The sequence below is a fragment of the Fukomys damarensis genome, unplaced genomic scaffold (genome assembly GCF_012274545.1).
Source record: "Fukomys damarensis isolate Sample0158 unplaced genomic scaffold, DMR_v1.0_HiC HiC_scaffold_5, whole genome shotgun sequence".
Lineage (NCBI taxonomy): Eukaryota > Metazoa > Chordata > Mammalia > Rodentia > Bathyergidae > Fukomys > Fukomys damarensis.
Genome location: NW_022900917.1, coordinates 47,301,553 through 47,322,720, shown reverse-complemented (window position 1 = coordinate 47,322,720; position 21,168 = coordinate 47,301,553). Strand labels below are relative to the sequence as shown.

At 39.7% G+C, this 21,168-nt stretch overlaps 1 long non-coding RNA gene across 1 annotated transcript in view; it reads left to right on the top strand.

The window, feature by feature from the left end:
* Nucleotides 1–10,366: 10,366 nt before the first annotated feature.
* LOC117284457 overlaps nucleotides 10,367–21,168 on the top strand; it is a 37,029-nt gene continuing 26,227 nt past the window's right edge. Inside the window, exon 1 of the long non-coding RNA XR_004515553.1 lies at nucleotides 10,367–10,648. This is a non-coding gene — a long non-coding RNA (uncharacterized LOC117284457). The remainder of the gene's footprint in view (nucleotides 10,649–21,168) is intronic.

Genomic DNA, 21,168 nt, shown 5'->3' with positions numbered 1-21,168 from the left:
TAGTTAGGGTCTGAGACTCCATCCTCCTCAGGTGACTAGCTGATCACAACATAAGTTATTTCACTAACATGAGAAAAAGTTATTTGGGGGTATGATCTAAGCAGCAAAGGCTGCACTAGAAAAAAATCCAGAAAATAAATGTCTCAGAAGGGCTGCAAATAGTCCCTGAGACTATACAAATTGTTTGTCTGGTTTCATGATTGTACTCTCTCCAATTAGGTAGCACGCTATTTTGGGTTGGGCTTCTGGTGTGTCTCTTCACACATCCTGTTTTATTCTGCTCTTGTATATTGACCTATGGCAGGTCTCAGAAATTTAAGATGTCCTCTTGCTTTTCAGACTTCATGCCAGTTGTTCTGTCTACTCTTTCCAGTCACGAGATTTGCTTCCTCTCCTTCTTTGCTCAAACTTTACCTTTCTCTCTTCCCTGATTATTCTGCTTAGAAACCCAATAGCTCCCAACTCCCAGAACTCACAAGCCTCCTGCTATGGCCTGAATCTGTGTGTCTATTTATGGGAAGATGCTGGACAAAGGAGTGACTAAACATGAGTGCGATAAGGAAGGGACTTAACAACAAATGTGTTGTTAAATGCCTAGTTGCTTGTTTCTGAAGTCTGGAATCCCTTCTAGTGAAAGGAGCCCTAGGGCCTGGGTAAGCTGAATGCTTTAGCTGGGGAGGTGGGAGATGTTTGGCTGGAGCAGGAGAATCTGGAAGCTACTCTTCTCAGAGGCTGCTCTGCTGTGAGCAGGAATTGTTGAGTCTGTCCTAATGCCTGCCAGAAAACAAACACTTCTTTTTCTTCTTTTTTTCTCGCCTTGCCTTGCTTCTCCTCACCCTACTCCTTCTCCTTTCTTTGCCTCTCCTCTTCCTTTCCCTCTCTTCCTATTCTTCCTCTCTCCCACCCCATCTCTTTCTTTCTTTCTTTTTTTTTTTGTTTGTTTCATTCTTAGAACGGAACCTAAGGCCTCATGCATGTCACACAAATATTGTACCACTGAGTTATATCCTTAGTCCATGATTTTGTTCTCTGGAAGATTCTCTGCCTAGAGTCTAGTAGTTTCCAGAGAAAAAGCAGACTAGGCAGCTACTGTGCACCCTTCACCTGGCTTGTGGCTTCCACAATCATTTCTTCTGGGATAAATTGACAGCGTTGGATGTGATGTGAGTGTCTTAAGTCAGAGCAATGTAATCACTTTTACATTTCTAATATACTTGACCCATTGTTTGGGAAAAAACTGCAGGGGCTCCCCCCTTATTAGTGGGAGTTATGCTCCAATTCCTCCATGGATGCCTACAAGCACTGATAGTATATAAGCTAAAGCTTGTATTGATTATGTTTTATCCTAAGTGCTCTGCAGCATTGCCATGTGGTAGCAGAATGAATCTGTCCCTCAATGTTTTATGTTCTGGTGCCTCCTTTGCCTTACTTCTTTTGTGCTTTGGGGGATATAATTAAATAAAATAACAGTTATTTGGACACAAAACATGACATTTGAGATGAACACTGTGAATAATGAATGAATGGGTAGTGTATATGATGTGGATACTCTGGAGAAAGGGATGATCCACATCCCAGATGGGATGTGGCAGGATAATGACATCTTCATCATATTATTCAGAACAGTACACAGTTTATAACTTATGACTTGCTTATTTCTATAATTTTCCATTTAATATTTTTTTAGATTGTGGTTGACCATAGGTGGCTGCAACTTTGGAGAATGAAAGCATGGATAAACAGAGACAATTATATTTTGATTTTTTAAAGCTACAAAGAATTTAGGAAAATAGATAATGGTGCAAGAAGTAATTAAAATATCACTCAAATCCCCCAATATTAACTATTTGATGTATTTCTTTCAATGTTTGCTCATAGATAACTCTTCTTCTACTCCTGCTCTGAAACTGACCTTACCACTTCCTTCACTGAAAACATGAGGAGACAGGGTTTTCCACACGAACTATAATTTCAACTTTGCTTGGCCAACATCCTTTCTATAGTTTCAGATGATTTAGGTCACCTCTTTCTCCAGGTTCTTTCCCTCAGTGTCCTAAGTACACTGTTTTGAATCCAGCCTTCCATTCACCTAGATGCTAACTTCTCTTTATCCCGATCTTTCATCTTTGGTGGGAAACATGAACAACTATTTTCCCTCCTATGAATAGCCTCCTCTATGCCTTAGCTCTAATATTTTATCTGCTGCTTAGTTCTTTTCTTTTTTTAGTGGCTTGTTTTAAATGTGTGTAGAACAATAAGAACACAAATGACACAATATATAAATGAAAACTGACTTTTTATCTTTATTAATGCTATAAAAGTCACTTTATTATAGAAATCATGTTCTTCCAGAAATAATTATGTGCATTAGTAAGTATATATGCCCCCTTTCTCTTCCCTTGCCTCTTCAAATTATTCATGTTAAAAACAAAACAATGAAGCCAGGTGTGGGAGGCTGAGGAAGGAGGATCACAAGTTTGAGCCCAGACTGGATTACTTAGTGACTTGGTAGGAACCTGCCTCAAATGTAAAAAAAAAAAAAAAAAAGTTAAGGATGTAGCCCAGTGCAAAATCCTAGGTTCAATCTCCAGTATCAAGGAAAAAAAAATCAAAACAAAATGAAAAACATAAACAAAAACCCTAAGCAATGGAAATATTCTAAACTGACTGTTTTGCCTAGAGCTTGTAAGCTGAGCAGGTCCCGGGCTCACCACTTCTCTGACTGTAGCATGGGCTCTAGGTAGCCTACTCCCAGCTCCTTCCTCCCATCCCTTCCCACCCTATGTGGCTACTTGCCTCTCCCAGCCCTTAGCTCTGTCTCCAGAGATCCCATGCAAACCACATCTCAGGGTGGGTGTGGTAGTGACTATCCTGGTGCAGGGTTGATAGCATTTGCTAGTGATTAGGGTGGAGAGGCTCTTCCCCACCTACCATCAGGTAAGAGAGCTCACCAGAGTGGAGGGTCAGTCACTCAGAGGCTGCCTATCTACCCTTGGTTGGAATGGGTATGTGGGAAGGGATGTTGGTCCTGAGGCTAAAATACTTGGTGGCTCATACTGTTCAAACATGAAATCATGTGGCAAATTTCTTGGGCCCTGTGAGTTTCCCTACTCACCCAAGGTATCCCCATGCTGAAATAGGGGAAATAATATAACTCCCAACCTACTAGATGTCAGCTATTCTTAGTTTGTATTCTCCAAAATTAAAGAATAAATTCCAAAGACCAGTGGAGGTTAAGAGTAGGAAAAATTATTAAGAAATATAGCTCCTGAGAGACATGAAGGGACCTGAAAGTGGGTTGCTAAGGAGACCACTTCTCAAAGTTTTATAGAGCAAAATCACGAGGTGGGTACAATGTGGATCAAAACCGTGATCAATCAAAAAAATTACAAGCATATAGTTGCTTAGGTAATATTGATCTAGTGTGGAAGTAGGTCACATAGCAAGTGTAGATGAAAAGAACAAGGACTTCTTTAGGAATGGATGGATCAGGCGGTCCTGGTCACCCACCTGGGTGACTGATGTCTATCTAGACTTTATTGGACTAGATGATACCATTTATAGTACAATCTTCAATTTATTGCTCATCCCTTGGGGAGGCATGTAGGCCTGGTCATTCCGTCTTTATCTTGAGGCCTGACCTTTGACAGATGAGCCTCCAGCCACAGTTGTAATGTGTTCTCTTCTTCTGCACTGACTCCCTCAAGGACCTAGTCCTATCCAACTCTCTGTATTTTTTACCTTAGTTGTCTATAATAATGCCCCAGAAAGGTTGATGTTAGATAGAAAAAAAAGATCCTACCACAAGTCAAAAGAGAAACTCTGAAGTATCACTGGATAGGATCAGAGGAAGCCCCACAAAAGAGGAGATTGAGACTTTAACCCATCTTCCCCTCTGGAGTGGTAGTAGGCTCATGACTTCTATCACAGAAAAAGAATTGCAGTATACTCAGTTTGAGGCAGAGATGGATTGATTAGTCAGAAATAAATAGTAAGGGAGAACAAGATCAGATTTAGTTAGAGTAACTGCTTGGGGGCACTCTGATAAGGAAGTTCAGAATGGCTCATTAACAATGAGAAGGGACCCGTTTCGTGGGGTGCTATGTTGGGCTGGGGTCGGCTTTGGTCATTGTTTCACTTCTGGTTTCTCAGCTCTGGAGAGCTCTACAGAAATTCAAGGTGACTTCAGGTTTTAGGACGATGGCTGAAGACTTCTTAGGTGTTGCTCCAAGAAATCTAGAACTGGGTGTTGTAAAAGCTAGTAAGGCTATATCCCTGTAACTCCTGAACTTTTTTAGTAACTCTGGGTTCTGTCTTGAAGAGGTATGAGACACGCTAGGTAAATTTAGAACTAAAAGTCCTTCTCTTGCCAGTCTTTCCTAAATACCTATATCCAAAGTTTTAAAGTACCAAAAACTAGGGCTAGGGATTTAGCTCAGTGGTTCTGCCTGCCTAGTTAGCACAAGGACACGAGTTTGATCACTGTTACCAAAAACAAGTACCCCAAAAATACAGAGTGAAGCTCAAGCTTTATTTTGCTTTTAGTTACTTATTGGGTATTTGCAGATTCTGCCTCTAGGCCTCTGTTACAAATCATCCCTTGTCTTAGTTCATAGCATAAGCCAGGCTCAGGAGTACAAATGAGCCCAGGGAGTAATGACATGTACCACAAATATGGATATCCTTGCACAAATGGATTTGTGCTCTGAGGTTGCAGTCTTCTCAACAGTACAGTTTTAAAATTACAATTCTCCTTGTCTCCTTTCTACTTATCTTTATCTCTTCTGTCCTACCCCAAAGAAAAAGGAAAAAGTTATTTATTTTACTATCTTTAGTAGTCCTTTTCCCCTGTTTTCTGAACAAGGAGCCTCATATTTTTATTTTGCATTTGGCTCTTCAGACTGTGAAGCCTGCCTTGATTTTAGTCCTCATAAACTTGCATTTACCTACCTTAACTGGTTTCTCAACATAGCTAGCCAGCAGTGTGTGTTTCTCTAGCCAGCCGTCTCCCTGTGGTTCACAGTGTCTAAACAGCTTCTGTTCTCCCCAGTTCATGCCTCTTCTACCTCTTCCTTGGTCATGGTGAACAGTGCTGCCCTGTTAGAGAAAAACAGAAGTCACTAGATAAAAAGCTCCTTATTATCCTACCCTGCTTTTTTCCTTCCCGATATTTACTTTTTATTGTATAGGGGGAGGTGTGTGTCTTCCTAATGTTTATCTCTTGCCTGCACCCTGGATTTCAGTGCTTCCTGCCTTCCCAGTGTTGAGCCTGGTCAGCCTCATGAAGAGAAAAAGCCCTGGAGACCTTGCCTGGTACTGACCCCAGAGATATTGCTTATTACCATGTGACCTTGGACAACTCTTTATTTCCCTATTCCTCCAGTTTCCCTGAAAATTGGGACATCAATAGTATTTATTTTGCAGCCTTGTTATGGCAATAAAATAAGTTAATGAAGATAAAGTACTTTAAAAAGAGTTACATGACAGATCTTGGTTCTCATTTTCCCCCATAACCCCCTTCACCCTGCCCTCCCTTCACCCTTTCCACTCTCCCCTATTTACAAAGACTTTGTTTCCATTTTTTCCTCTTCTCATATCCTTTCTTGTCCCTTATTTTCTTTTCCCTATCTTTCCCACTTCTCCTACGCCTTTAGCCTTCTGTAAAGGTACAGTATCCCAGTGATGAATGTAAGTGTACTGTATACTTAAAAAGTACCAATAAACTCAATAAGATAAAAAGAGTTAGCACATATGTCCTATCTTAATATTTGATTAACACAATTAAAGAAAAACATCCTCTTTTTATAAACTTTTAATCCTTTGAACATTCTCAATTCTCTTCTATATTTCAAAATCACTCTTCTCTAACTCCCAAACTTCTCCATCTACAGCTCCATGTATTTCTTTAATAGCTAAATGTCTTTGGTGTTAGATATGTGCAGGTCTCCATTTCCTCCCTGCCTGATCACTTCTCAGGGCATAACAACATTTTGTGTCTCACCATCCACGGAAATTGATCTGGCTATGAAATCCATGCATTTCCGCCATCAAATTCTATATATGTATATTTTAAAACTTATTTGATCTTTCCTCTGCCTCTGAACATTTCTCTCACTCCTTGTAAACCTCCTTTCCCTAGTTTTCTATGATGATTCCTTCTTTAGAAGTTCCCTCTTGATCTGTTTTGCAGGTACCTCTTTCTCTGACCACCATGTAAATTTCCCTCCAATATAGGTTTCTCAACATCTTTCTCACTTGGCATAGTGTTGGAATTATTCCATCTACTCCCATGGCTTTAACCACCTTGCATGGGCTGGTAATACCCTAAATTCTCTTGAGTCCCTGACTAATTTATTCATTTGCTTGCAGACGTAGTCACTGAATATCCCAGAAATATCTCAAAGTTACCATGTCTAAAATTGAATTCATATTTCTTCTCTACCTCCTCCAACTTGTTGAGCATATAGGTTTCTGTTCAGTCATTTTTTCTGCCTGGAAGTAAGCTTCATTTTCTTTTCTGTTTTCCCTGATTGGTATTTTGTCTGCCTCTTCAACCTATTTTCTACTTAGGCCCTGCTCCATTGTATTGGTCAGCTGGAACTCAAAACCCAACACCCACAACTTAAAGTAGGAGAGATTTATGTGGCTTACCATCAGAAGATTCAATCTGTGGTCAGTTTTGTAAAGGAAATCTTCTCACCTCAGGATGACCCAGAGCACAGAAGGAGAACAATGCCACAGAAAAGGGGGTAAGGGACTAGATACAGACTCCTGGTCAAGTGTCCATAGCCCACTCAGTCGCACCCAGAAGCATGGTTTACTAATCCCATGACAGCCCCTAAGCTAAGCAAGTGGACCCTTCATCTTAACCTTCACACCCATCTCCCTTCTGGGACACAGCTCAAATGAACCCCTGACACTCCTTGGAGCAAACAAAACTCCTGTTTCTGTGTCCTGTGTACAAAGCCATTTCCTTTCTGGGATCTCCTGTGAAGATTTTGTAACTGTTCACAACTCAGATAAGCATATATCATTACATTTTGTTTTTCTACAATTCTGTATATGTTTTCCCTTTCTATGAGGATGGTGGAAACCTATCAGAGTCCTTGGGAATTCTTCCCTTCTCTAGAGTTAAGATACTCATTTTGGGATATGATCTGGTTACGATATGTTTCTGAGAAGTATCTGTGTCTTTCCTGACAGCTCCAGCAGCTCCAGTGTCTGATGGTTCTAAGGACTCTTGGGGCACAGAGGCTTTGATTGTATTCTGAGTGCTTCTTAACTATAGAATCACAACCATATTTTTATTTTTAGGGGCTTCATGGAATCTCCTCAGCATTGTGGCCACAAGTATGGGCTGCATTCTTGCTGCTCTTGGATCCAAACATTATTCTTTTGTTTCATTCACAGACAGGCAGAACCTCTTTCTATGAAGCGGTGAAAAATCCTAGTATTTCTTACATTTATTTGCATATTTATCTAAACTCTAGATTCCGCATGTAATTCCTTTAAAATACTTTTAAGTCATGCATTGGAAATGCAAATGCATAATGTAGAAGGTAGTTAATGAAAAACATTGAAGCAGGTAAGTATAGGAGGCAATAGGCAAGGGTGGGATCTGGGTCGACTTAAAGGAGCAGCCATTGCTCAGCTCTAATTTCTTAGTGTTATAAAACTCCATGGGCCAAAGTTTGCAAAAGTTCCGGTTTTTCAGTGGAAGCTGGACATTTAGTGTCTTATATAAAATTGCTAATATTTTAAATTGGCAATTGTATTAGTCTTCTTTCCCATCAATGGGACACAAAACCTGATACCTACAAGTGAAAGGAGGAGAAGAGTGATTTCAGGAGATTCAGTCCATGGTTGGCCATCTTCAAGGAAGGAATACTAGAGTGGAAAGTGGTAAAGCAAAGCTGCTTCCTTATAGTGGCTCGGAAGTAGAGCAGCAGAACATCACTATAGAGGAAGGGGTGAAGGACTAGATAAAATACACAAGGTCACATCTCCATGACCCACACAGGCACATCCAGAAGTTTGCCCCACTTGTCCCCTGGGTGGCTCCAAAGCCAATGAAGTTAGCATGATCAAGCCTAATTCACAACTTGCAAAAGGCTTATATGCCATTTTAGCAAGTTTCACTCATCCTTAGGTGGTAGGGGATCTATGAAGCTATTTAAAAACAGGAATAAAATATATCTGTTTCATATTAGAAGAGGGATAAAAGGAGTATCTTTGGCAGCCCAGCTCCTCTGTATGCCTTCTGCACTTTGACAGTGTTGCACATTGTAACTTTTTACTTTCCTAGACTTCCATTCAGGAACTCGTAATAAGAGGATCCCTTGAAGCCAGAGTACAGGTTTGTGACACCATTTCCACTATTCAGAGATACCTGTACTATCCTTGGATTTGGAATTGAGTAACAAGAGGGGTTTTAAAAAAACCTCTCGTGGCCGTACAGCCATATCTGTCTCTTTGGATGCAGCATGAGCTCCGTTCCCAGTCCTCAGTGTCATGCTCCCCAGAAGCCAGTTGGAAGTTAAATGGAAGCTTCCACTGAGCAGCTCCTGTGCTGCTGTTGGGCGCTATCCTCAGGTACACAGCTTCAGAGCCACACTTCTGGTTTTTCTGGATGTTTGACGAGTTGCCCACTATGTGAAGATGCTGCTATTTGGCTCTCAGATCATTGACCGATACAAGATGTTGTCAGTGAACATATTTATATAGTGCCCAAGACACCTGCTTAGGGCTGACATTGGGAGAAAGCACAGAGATACTACAAAGCATCTGAAAGGTATTAAAAATTCTTCTAAGAATTTGAAAAATATGAGGAGAATTCTCTCATATAGGTGATATTAATATGAGAGGAGGCTGAGGGAATGAAGGAGACAAATCAGCATAAATGCTGGCGAAGAAAGAAACAAAGTTGAAGAGTTTAATGTTGTGTGCCCTCAGGCTTCCTTCAAGTAGAATGAGGGTCTCCGTGAGCTGGTAGGAGAGGAATAGTGTCGGGGCTAGAGGACAGTCAAAACCCTGAGAGAGTCACAGTGCTTAGCAGCTAGGGTGGCTGGAGAAAGTAAACAGCTGGCTGACTTTGGATTTACGGTGAAGCAACTAAACCTAAAAGGGAACAAACAGTAGGCTAAAGAATAAAAGTCAAATGGTCAGAGCAAATTTCCTGTATCATTCTGGTTTGTGTTTGTACCCTCAGATGCTCAGTAACTATGCATTTGATGTAGGAAGGAGTGCATCAAATGTTACCAGAGGTAGACAGAAAGCAAGGAAGACGTGCAGAATTTAAGATCTTGCATCTAATGCTACTCCGTTGCTTTCTCTCATTTGCATACTAAATGTAAGGCTGCAGATGGCTTCATTTTATTACAGCTGCTGAATCAACTTACATTGGCTGCAGAATTCTATTGCTCTTGCCACAGAAAATGACCTCGATGTATTAAAGAATTCTCTAGGCCTGTTTCAAAAGAAAAAAGAAAAGCAAGACTAATTCAAATAATGGGTTAACATGTACTTCAGAGTCCATCAGATAATTTCAAAGGCAACTATAAATCTCATAAAACAATAAGAGTTTAGATTTAAAATCTCCATAGACCCCTGTCTTACAATTCTGTTTCTGTTTTATTATTTAGGCATTAGCAGCTTCTTTTCTATGTTTGATTAGGTTGCTTAACATTTTGTGGTCTCTCTTTACACTTCATTTTTAATAAAGGAATATAAGAAGTACTTTTCCTACCTATTAAATAATTTTACCTTTGTATCAGCATGTTTCTCACTTCTGATAATTGTGAAAATGTAATTGTTATAACAGAAGTGCACAGCAGCATGCCTGGAAGTCTGTCTGAGATCAAGTATCCCCTTGTCACATTCAAGAGATCCCCATAGACCAATGGAAAGTGCTGAATGATTCCAATAAGAGCACATGAGGAAAGGTTAAATGAATTGAGATTATTCATCTTGTATCATAAGGGAGTATGCTAGCAATAATATTAATTTGTTTCAGACAAAGTGATCTGTTGAGAAGAGAAACTATAACACCTTAAAAATTTTTCTTTACTGTAAGTCTTAAAGGGACATACCTTAGCTGAACTAAGGGAAGTCCCCTTGAAGTGTCTGATTTTAGGGCTGTCCCAGGGTCTTACCAAGAGAAGGAGATATTAACACAGAAAGCATAATGTAAAGAATTATTAATCATAATAGATAATTAAAATTATAAGCAATTGAATAGCCAGAAGTAAAAGAACTCTAAAGAATACAGGACTGGCAGAAATATGTAGCATCACCACCCCTAGGGATGAGGTTAGTTCCTCAAGAAAAGGCCCTCTCTTCCTGTTCCTAAGGTGTAGATTAAGTGCTTACTAAATAAAGGATGGCTTTCAGTCTCTGAGTGGCAGACAGTTGCTGTGGTTTAGCTCTAGTGGAAGTTGCTGGGAATCCACCTTCTGGAACTTGTGGAAAGCCTACTGAAGGAAAAGCTGTTGGTGAGAGAGGTCTCAGAGGAGGCAGTTTATTACAAAGCCTTCCACAGAGAGGGTAGCTATGGAAAGCAGCCACTAGCTGCTGTGCACTCCAAAAACTGGCCATGGGAGAACTGTTTCATGAACTGGGCCCTGAAGATACGGCAGAGACTAGGAACCAGGTAATAGAGGAGCATATTACATATTTAAGTTAAATAAATCTAGCATATTCACTCTGTAAATTAAAATGGAGTCTAATAAGGGAGAATAAGAACAACCTGAATTGAGAGACAGGTAGGTCTCATGGTTTCAACTAAGTGTACCTATATATATGAGAGTGGGAGGTGCCTTACTTCGTGCTAAATGTTATTCTTTTCTTTAAGAGTACAGAATTTTCAGGGGAGGAGGGGGTGAAGGGAGGGCAGGGACAAGGGGAAAAAATGAGAACCAAGACCTGTCATGTAAAGATGCAAGATCCCAATGATGAATGTAATTGTACTGTATACCTAAAGTGTACCAATAAACTCAATGAGGAAAAAAAAAAAGAATACATAATTTTCTTACACCATGACTGTCAACATGAGCCGGGTTCCTTTCTCTTATGCTCAGAGAGACAGCATCTATTTCAGAACTAAATCCAGCCATGATGCTGAAGCCACATTGTGTTCAGGAACTGGGGGACAGGATGAACAATGTGTGATGTTGGGAAGAATAAAGAATCAAACTGTTTTGGTAAAAACAAGAAGGGATAAGTATATTTAGTTTTGATCTTTTGTCTTACGGGATTTAGATGTCTGGTAAGTTTGACCTCTGAGGGTTTTGATTCATTGATAAAAATTTTCATTTTCTCTCTCCCTCTCTCTGAAGCCTGTTATTTTTTTAAATGTTAGAGATTGAACCCAGGGCCTCATCTACTGTAGGCACTTGTTTTTTATCTGAATGTCTCTTCTCTATTAATGGCTGACCCATCTACCCCGTCATGGCTACACACATGGAATCACAGCCTTCTTGCTTTCTAGGTCTCCTCAGACTATAGTCAAGTCTACTTCCCAGAACTTTCAATTACATATATTCTCATTGTTTGCAAACCCAACTGCAATTAGATGTTTACCAGGGATCATACCCAACTCTTCAATATTGTCACTTCTGGTTCTGCCCTTGGAGCTCAGTGCCCCAGGATAGCATATTCAAATGCAATATGCCCACGTCTCCCTCTTTTCACAAGAATTCCAATTTCTTGGGCTTTTCCTCCTCACCTAAGTTCTCAACTCTCTTTCAGCCATGTTGTTGAAACATGGCATACTGTTCCATGCCTGCACAGGCTATTTCACATGCAAGAATGTCTGCTTGCCAACGTTCTTCTGTCTGGGCAGCACATCCTTCAACAGCCATTGCTTACTCAATGGAAATATCATCATCATCATCATCTCTCACTACCACCTGCCACTATAGCACCATTTAGCATCTTTTGAGATTGAGCACATTATAAGGGAGAATGGTAGTCACTTCCCACACACAGTCTTTGTTGAAATTATACAAGAATTCATGGAGGTAGTTAGCTACCGGACAGCTTTTCCACCTTTCCAACTAAATAAAAGATTTTAAATAACTCACATTGGCTGCTAAGGCAATGGGCCAGAATTCAGAGGCACAGGGATTTGACTCTTGAGTCTCTTTCATGGAACACTAGAGTCTAGAAGCCTGCTGCAGAGTTGTTAAGGAGTGCAGTTATTCAGTCTTGCCACAGTACTTCTGTAAAATGAAGATATTAGCACCTATTGGCAGGATCTTGTGAGAATTAGCAGAAAATATGGAAAGGAAATAGCCAAGTCCTTAAAACATACAAGTCCCAGCTTCTGGTGTGTTTTCCTTTAACACCCCAGTTGTAGTTGATCTAAGGCTGGGATTAATTCACTAAAGGCTTTCAAATAATAAAAATAAAGCTAACATCAAGTACAATACAAAACTATATAGTTAAAGCCAGGAAATGCAGGTACCTTGGAGTTATACATATGTTGTTAGACTATCAGAACTGCTAACTATTGTATTATCCTGGTCCGGTTCTGAGATTTGGGCCATTTCTTCATGAATTTAGCAACAATGGCATCTCTTTGGTGGAACTATTGTGAGTGTTGAGTTTATGCATAAACTTGCATTCATTTATTGAGTATTCATACTCGGCATCAATGGTAATTAATACTAAATATTTACTGTCATACTTTAATATTTTATACACGGACAAAGTAAGGCCCAAAGAAAGGCTACAGATTTGTCCAGGTTACACACTGAGTGACTGACATCCTCAGGACTGGAAGCCAAGCTTCCTGGACCTGGAAGCTATGTGCTGAGCCCTTCTGTAATAGCTTCATGCTGTGATTTGGGCCTCTGCCGTCATGCAGCTGACAACACAGGGAAGTATACATGCAAGGAAAGAAAAGAACTGTAAAATTAAAAATAAAGTACTACAAAGGAAGTGAGTAGCACGTGTGGCATAAACAATAGGGACAGGATAATAGAGATCTGTCAGAGAGGGTGGTCCGGGAAGTCTCCTTGGGGAGATGACATTTAAGCTTAGATTAAATGAGACAATGTGTTTGATAAGGGACAGTCTGAGCACCCTGAGAAAAAACGTGGGAAGGAAAGGGATTTCCTTTTCTTTCCTCTATTTCAATAAAACATTTTTCACGACCCTGCCTGATTACTCTCTCACTGCTTCTGACTACCCCCCAAGAGATAGACTAGCAGAGAAGGCTTATACTTGTTTAAGTAGGAGCTGTAGAAATAAAGACTCCAGTGCTTGAACAATTGGCACATAGATGCTAACACGTTACTTTGTTTGCACATGCAATCTTTTATTAGATCATCAAGAAAACCTAGCTATTTACAAGTATTGTCACTTTTCTGCTTTCAGCAATTTGTTAGGTTTCAAAAACATCAACTCTGTTATTCACAGTGGCTTTGAAAAGGTGTTAAGACTTCTGGAAATTCACTGAGGGTTGTTGGTATCTTTTCCTATGCTTTTATTTCTAAATAATAGATGATTTCTTTGGCAAACTTATCATTTCTAATTTAATGGGTAGCACCTCAGTAATTGAACTAGCTTTTTGAAAGCTGCAGTGAGAGCTAAGGAAATCATAATAGAGGACTAAAATAAGATAAGTGGGGAAAGGGATGTATTACCTCTTTTTGCTCATCTGGTTGTTATTATTGTTAATAATAATAATAAAATACATGAAATTGATATAATTGTCTTTTTTACCATTGTTTGAAATATCCGTGGGAATGTCATATAAAATAGCAGTTGTAACAGTGTGAAAGAAATTATAGTATAGTAAAAGAAATTGGCAACATTGGGCTCTGCCTGATAATTGCCTCCTGATATTTTGAAAGCAAAATAGTCACAAATGGTTTTTAGGCTATTTCATGGAGGAAATAAATGAAGGCACACTACAAGGTAAGCTCTAGCCCTTCTCCTCCACTGATGATTGTGATGCATTTACTTGTAACTGGTGACCATTATGATGTTGCAGGCCGATTTATCATTTCTCCCCAATGATTTCCACCTTCTGCCCACACCTCATGTAATTCTCAGCCTATATGTGGCTAGATTTAGTGGCTCCCTTCTAACAAATAGTATACAGCAGAAATAAGGGGATGTCTCTTGCATAATTAGACTGAAAAACACTGTGAATTGTATCTTGGGTGCTGTCTCTCCTGTACTCTTACTAGAGAGAGACCAGCTGGTGAGTGCCCTGTGGAAAGGCTTCCATGAGGAGGGCCCAGATTTGTTAAAGCCTCTAAAACCCTCCCTGCAGACAGACCTCCTACCATCCAATTTTGCATCCAGAGGGGATGACAGGCTGGCTTACTGTTTGGGACTCTCCTTGAGTGCTGCAGACAATTATCTAAATGACCTTTAGATTTTGAACTCATAGAAACTGAGGCAGCAAGGGTTTGTCACTTTAAATGTGAAAATTTGAGTTATTTGTTATGAAGCAATACCTAAGTAATATTTTGACAAGGCATATGATAGAAACGATAAAGTTCATACCATGGGCTCTAGGTCTCTGAAAACAGGGAATGATTATGACCCAACCCTTAGGTGCATCTGTGGCATAGGGTGGAATATATATGCCTCAGTTTATACAAATCTCGGCTTGGAGTTGCATGTAAAAATTAGAGAGAGTCATCTGTGACTGAGAGGACAAGGGCAATAACTTAAGGGATTGAAAAATAGAACAAAACAAAACAAATGGAAAAAGCCTGTGGGCACATTATTGTGTGCCCTCATACTTGGGTTACCATCTTGGTTGTTTAAGTGAGAGATACATATTTTGTTTGTATTGAACTTTATAAAGCAGCTTTGTCAGTATTCAGAGGCCACATCGATTGTGGGATACAGAAGGTCCCAAAAGGAAATTAGGGTGACATTGTTACTGGGTTTTGAGGTGCTTGAGCCTCCTTCTAGAGGTACTTTCTAGATGCTTTTTGTCCCAAATGAAGAATTATTCATGACAAGCACAAAAAGTAGTGGAGTTTTATATTTATTAAAGGTAAGAAAAGAAAAGAAACATGCTCTGCAGAGTGAGGCTAGGCCAACTAAAAGTAGGAAAAGAAGCATGCTCTACAGGTTGAGAGTGGACGGCTGTGAAAAAGACAGCACAGTGGAGAAGGGGAAAATGGTGTCTGTATTTGGCATCTCCCACTCCTCAGGCTGACATCAGATCTGTGCTGTTCTATCAGAAACCTACTTGAGCTCTCATGAGGTAAACTGAAGATAGTACTCTGATTGGTTCCAAGTGAAGGGCTTTGGGGAATGTTCTGTGCATCGCATTCTGGAATTTTGTAATTGGCAGGTCATGCTCACTTCTCTAGCCACTTTGCCATACCCTAATCTCCTTCCTCAACATCAAGTGGAGAAACTGCATGTTATATGTGCAGCAAACATTGGCAAATTCTATTGCTTTGCTTATAAAGCACATACATTTGAGGACTTAAAGATGTCTCCAACTTTTTGTAATGACACTGAAGTAGGACAGAAGAAATAAAGATAGGCACAAAGGAGACAAGGAAAATAATAACTAAAGAAATTGTGCTTTTAAGAAGATTGCAACTCTAGGACACAGTGTTACCCGTACCAGTATTTAGTAGGATTATTTTTGCTTCTTTTATTTTAGGTCCATATATCCCAAATTTCCTAAAGATGCTTTAAATATATAAATCTGCTCAGTTGATAAAGGGGAGAAATCTAATCTTATGATAAAAGAACAGATTGAGAAAGAGTTCAAAGAGTTTTAGTGAAAACTTTTTAGATCACTCATCAAAGCAAATGAACAAATAATCCTTGCTTCTTAAAATAGGGGGTCAGGCCCTTCACCTGTAAATTGGGCTACTAAAGTTTCTGTGAGTGGGCCATCATTTTTCCTGCAGATCAAGATCAAGGCAGAATTTCCTATAGATTCACAAATACCACAAATTTCCACCACCTAATTCACATAAATATTCCTAGCTCTAAACTCTAGTTTGTTTCTCTTTCTTTGAGTGTACTTTAAATTTATGCCTAATAGATCCCTTTATGTCTCTTATTGACATGTCCTAAAAATTTTTCTTTTGTGATGACAGTCAGCGAACCTGAGACTTATTCCATAGGTAGGGTGGCTTTAGGTTCTCCCCTTCTGCTTTGGGAACCTCCTCAGACCCTGTCCATGGACAACATGAACGCATTTAAAATTTGAATTTCTTCATTGGATCCATGCCCCAGTAAGCCAGTTTCACGTTTGTCAAATTTCCTGCCAACCACAGGGCTCTGTGCTCAAGTTTTTCACATCCTTCATCTTTTTCCCTATTCACAGGCAATACCTATTGCATCTTCATTGAGATCAGTTTGGCCTGATATTCAACTTGTTTAGGGCCTTGAGATTCTTTTTAAAACATTATTATTATACTTTCTTCTTTTCTATTGAGTTTATTGGTACTTTTAAAGTATACAGTACAGTTACATTCATCATTGGGATCTTATAACTTTGCATGAGAGATCTTGGTTCTCATTTTTTCCCCATACCCCTGCCCTCCCTTCACCCCCTCTATCCTCCCCTGTTTACAAAGACTTTGTTTCTATTTTTTACTTTTTTTTGGACCAAACGAGAACAACTGGCACAGAGACAGAAAATCCAGAGGACTAGGAGAAGCTTATTTATGCATGTGGACCCCACTCTCAAAGGGAGTGGAGCCCCAAATCTCAAAAGGCAGGGCGTCTATAGAGCTGAACAAGCGTGTAACCTTGGGCTTGTTCCTCTTGTCTTGTCTGCAGGTGGCCTTTGTACATTTGGCCGGTCTATTTCAGACAAGGCTCTGCAGTTGGCCTTGGAGCTGTTTGACCTCATCTACAGAATGTGAGCCAGCGGGGTTACAGAAGCAGAACGCTCAGGGACCACCCTGGGATGGGGATCGCACAGCAGATGCGTATGCAGCTCAATGTGGAGGCACTTTTGTCTTTCACTTTTCTCATAGTTTTCTTGTCCCTTATTTCCTTTTCCCTACCCTTCCCACGTCCCCTACACCTTTAACCCTTTTCTTCCTGTTTCACATTAGTGGTTATACAATTTGGATCTTATTTAGACTTTTAGTTTTTCACACCAGAGAAACTATTCGGTATTTACACATGTGTGTCCTATTTATTTTACTTAAGAGTATGGCTTCAATGTGCGTCTATTTTCCTACGAATGACTCTACTTTCTCATTCTTTATGGCTGAGTAGTATTCCATTTTATAGAAAACCACATCTTCTTTATCCAGTCTCCAACGGATGGGCAAATGGGCTGTTTCCAAGTTTTAGCTATTACAAACTGTGCCGCTATAAAGATGAATACATATATATCACTGTGATATGATTCTTTTAATTATTTTGGAAAGATATCCAGCAGAGGAATAGCGGGGTCAAGTGGAAACTCTAATCCTAGACCTTTGAGGTGTCTTCATATTAATTTCCACAGTGGTTGCACAAGTCTGCACTTGCACCATTCTCCCCACAACCCTGCCAACATTTTTTTGGGGGAGGTTGATTTCTTCATTTCTTTCTGGGGTGAGGTGGAATCTCAGTGTTATTTTCATCTGCATCTTTCAAATGACCTGTAATGTTGAATCTTTTTTCATATATTTATTTGTTTGTCTGAGAAATGTTTGTTCATTTCAGATGCCCACTTTTGAATTAGGTCTTTGTATTTGGGGGCCCTGAAGTTTTTGAGTTTCTTATATATTCTAGACAATAGTCCTTTGTCTGAGGAGCAGCTGGTAAACACTTTTTCCCACATTGTAGGTTGTCTCTTTGTTCTGTTGGTGGTTTCTTTAGCAGTGCAGAATCTTTTTAATAAGATAAGAGCCCAGTGGTTGATTCTTTGTGCTAGTTCCTGTGCTACTGAGGATTTGTTCATAAAGACTTTTCCTTTAAGAGTTCTGCCTAACTTATCTTCCAACAAGTTTAGAGTTTCTGTTTTAATATATAGATCTTTAATCCACTTGGATTTTAGTTTAGTGCATGGTGAAAGATAAGCATCTAGTTTTAATCTTCAGCAGGTGGAAATCCAGTTTTGCCAACACCATTTTTTAAATTAGAGACCATCTTTCCTCCAGTGAGGATGGTTGGCTCCTTTGTCAAAGATAAGGTAGCTTACTATGTCTGGTGTTGTTGCTGCATCTTCTAATCTATTCCATCAATACTTGGGTCTTTTTCTTTGCTAGTACCATGCTGTTTTTATCACAGTGTCTTTGTAGTACAGTTCAAATTGGGGGTTGTGATACCCCTGTCATGTCTCTGTTGCCTAGAATGGCTTTTTCTATTCTGGGTGTCTTCTTGTTCCAAATGAATTTTTGTATTATTTTCTCTAGTTAGAAATACTGAAAAAATTCTGAACAATACTGTTGGAATTTCAATTGGGATTATATTGAATTTGTACAGCACTTTTGGAAGTATTACCATTTTCACTATGTTGATTCTTCCTACCCAGGAGCAGGGGATATCTTTCCATTTTCTTATATCTTCTTCTATCTCTTTTTTTAAGAATGCTGTAGTTTTCAGTGTAGAGATCTTTTGCTTCCTTCATTAGATGGATTCCTAGATAATTCATTTTTTGGATGCTATTGTGAAAGGAATTGTTCCCATAATTTCTCTCTCAGTGAGTCTGTTATTTATATACAAGAAGGCTATTGATTTTTGAGTATTGACCTTGTATCCAGCTACTCTGCTGAGTGCCAATTAAGTCTAGAGGTCTTTTAGTGGAGTTTTTTGGGTCTTCTATGTAGAGTATATCATCAGCAAATAATGACAGTTTAACTCCTTCCTTTCCTATCTGTATTGTTTTAATTTATTTCTCTTGTGTAATTGCTGTGGCTCAATTTCTAGAATCTGTTTCATGGTTTCCATTTCTTTCCTATTCTGGGCCTTCCTGGCTTCCATCATTGTCCTGAGCTCATTTATTTATTTTTTTGTCAGTTTCTGTTCTAGAGTCTTTAATCATGTCTTTCACTGTGCTCACCATCTCTGTAGTTATCTGGAAAATTGTTTCTGTTTTGAACTTTTCTAGAGCCTCATTCATCTGTTTTGTTACATCCTGTGCCATGAGTTCAGGGTGTCATGGTTGTTGATTTCCAGATTTTCCCACGGTGTTTTACCTAGAATTTGCTGTTGATGAACAGGAAGTCTGTCTTTGTGCCTTGCTTACATGTTTTCTCATTTTTATTTTTGTTTTGGGGCTGTCCTTGGTTTAATTCCTGGGTTAGTACTTTGATCGTCCTGATATAGCTGCTGTTTAGGTTTTGAGTCTGTAATGACTCAGAGACGCTCTCATTTTCATAATATCAGAAAGGATAACCCATTAAATCAATCACAAACCTTTAGCCCAATTGATAGAATTAGCAACAGAAAAGTATCAAGCACAGCTTAGAAACTGGCCATTTGTTGTAGTTATTAATCTATCACCTTTAACTGTGTCAATTAAATCAAAACTAGGACCAGCCCAAAATATGTTTATAGTGAATAAACTCTTCAATATAGCAACTTAACCCTTCAGGATGGGGACTTAGAAGTAGTTGGGAGGAGAGGAATAGACAGGTAAAAGAGTAGGAGAAGGTTTCAAGTGAAGCCAGAGGACACAGGATGATCACAAAACCTCTAGGAAACTGTTGGAGACAAGAAGGTAAGACAGAATGCAAGAACAAAGACAATAATAGAACAACTTAACAGTAATAGGGAAGCTATAAATTGTACTCACTTTCCTTTGAAACTAATGACCATCAAGCAAAGGAAAAAGAGGGAAGAAAAGAAAAAGAAAGAAGAAATTGAAATTAGGGCAGGAACAGGAACAACAAAGGAGATGAAGAATAACATGGGGGAGCAAGTGACTGAGTGGGTAAATGCAGAAAGAAAAAAAGAAGAATTCCCAGAATGGGAAGAAATAAAAATTTAAAAATAAAAATTAAAAATAGGAAAAGAAAGAAAAAAAATTGAAGAGCCTCTTTCAGGGTGTATCTCTGCAGACACAGTAAACAATGTAGAGAGCAATGTGCACAACTAAGTCAATTTGTCTCAGCAAGCCAATGGTAGACCCCTGAGATTCAGGCTGATTTCTGGCTGCAAGGCCCAAGTGAGCTCACTGACCTCCTGCATGTTGAACTCTGCAAGTTTCTAGTGCAGGTTCCAGCTGCCCTTCCCCTGAGGATAGTCCGAGTTCTGATGGAAGGTAGTGATCCCTCCAACTTACCAACTAAGGAGGTCTGATGTGTCTTTATTGCTGTTGTTCACTTCCATTCTATTTTCTGGAGCTCAGTACAATGGACTTTATGAATGCCTGTGTCTCTACTGTGTGGATCCAGGTACTGGCACAAGTAGGAGACCTGAGAATGGGGGGTGGGCGAGGTGGAATACTGCAGAAGTGCCTGTGAAGTAGGGTGGTTCTCACTGTTCTGTTCTGATGAAGGCCCAGGCCACTGAAGGTGGAGGAGGAAGGGGAGGAGCAGTGAGCTCCCTGCATGGCTGGGCAGTTCTCACAGGTCTACTCCAATGAAGGCCCAGGGAGCTGGAGGTCACCAGCGTGGTTCTTTAAGTAGTGAATCTCTGGATGATAGCACTGCCTTTAGATGCTACAGAGCCTTGAATGATCTTCAGGTTTTTTATTGAGTCCTCTGATCCCCAATGCTTTGGGGGGAAGCAGTGACCTTCAGTTGCCCATGATTTGGTATTGGCACAGAGTGGGTTTTCATATTCTGCCATCTTAATCTTCTTTCACAAACATTTCACAGCTTGTGCATCTAGGAGACTCACTTGGATCCCTTTCTCAGCTGAAACCACAAGGGGTGGTCACTTACACATCAGAAAGCCAAACGGAATGTCCTTGGGTGCCAGTTAAGCAGTGACATGCAGAACAGAGTGTAATATCCACTGACCTTCAGAACCCATGCTCAATCTATAGGTGTGGTGCTTAAATGCTCTGTATTGTCTGATCTTCTGATTTCTAAAGATAATTTGATATTATCTTCATTGTCTTATACATTTATCTCTACATTTTTATCATTCTTTTTTTTTTTTTTGTGCTAGGGATAGAATTCAGGCCCTTGAACTTGGGAGGCTGGTGGTGGAATCACTGAGCTAAATCCCTGGCCCAATCCTTTTAAGATTATAGTACACTGTGTATTAATCAATGTTATTCTT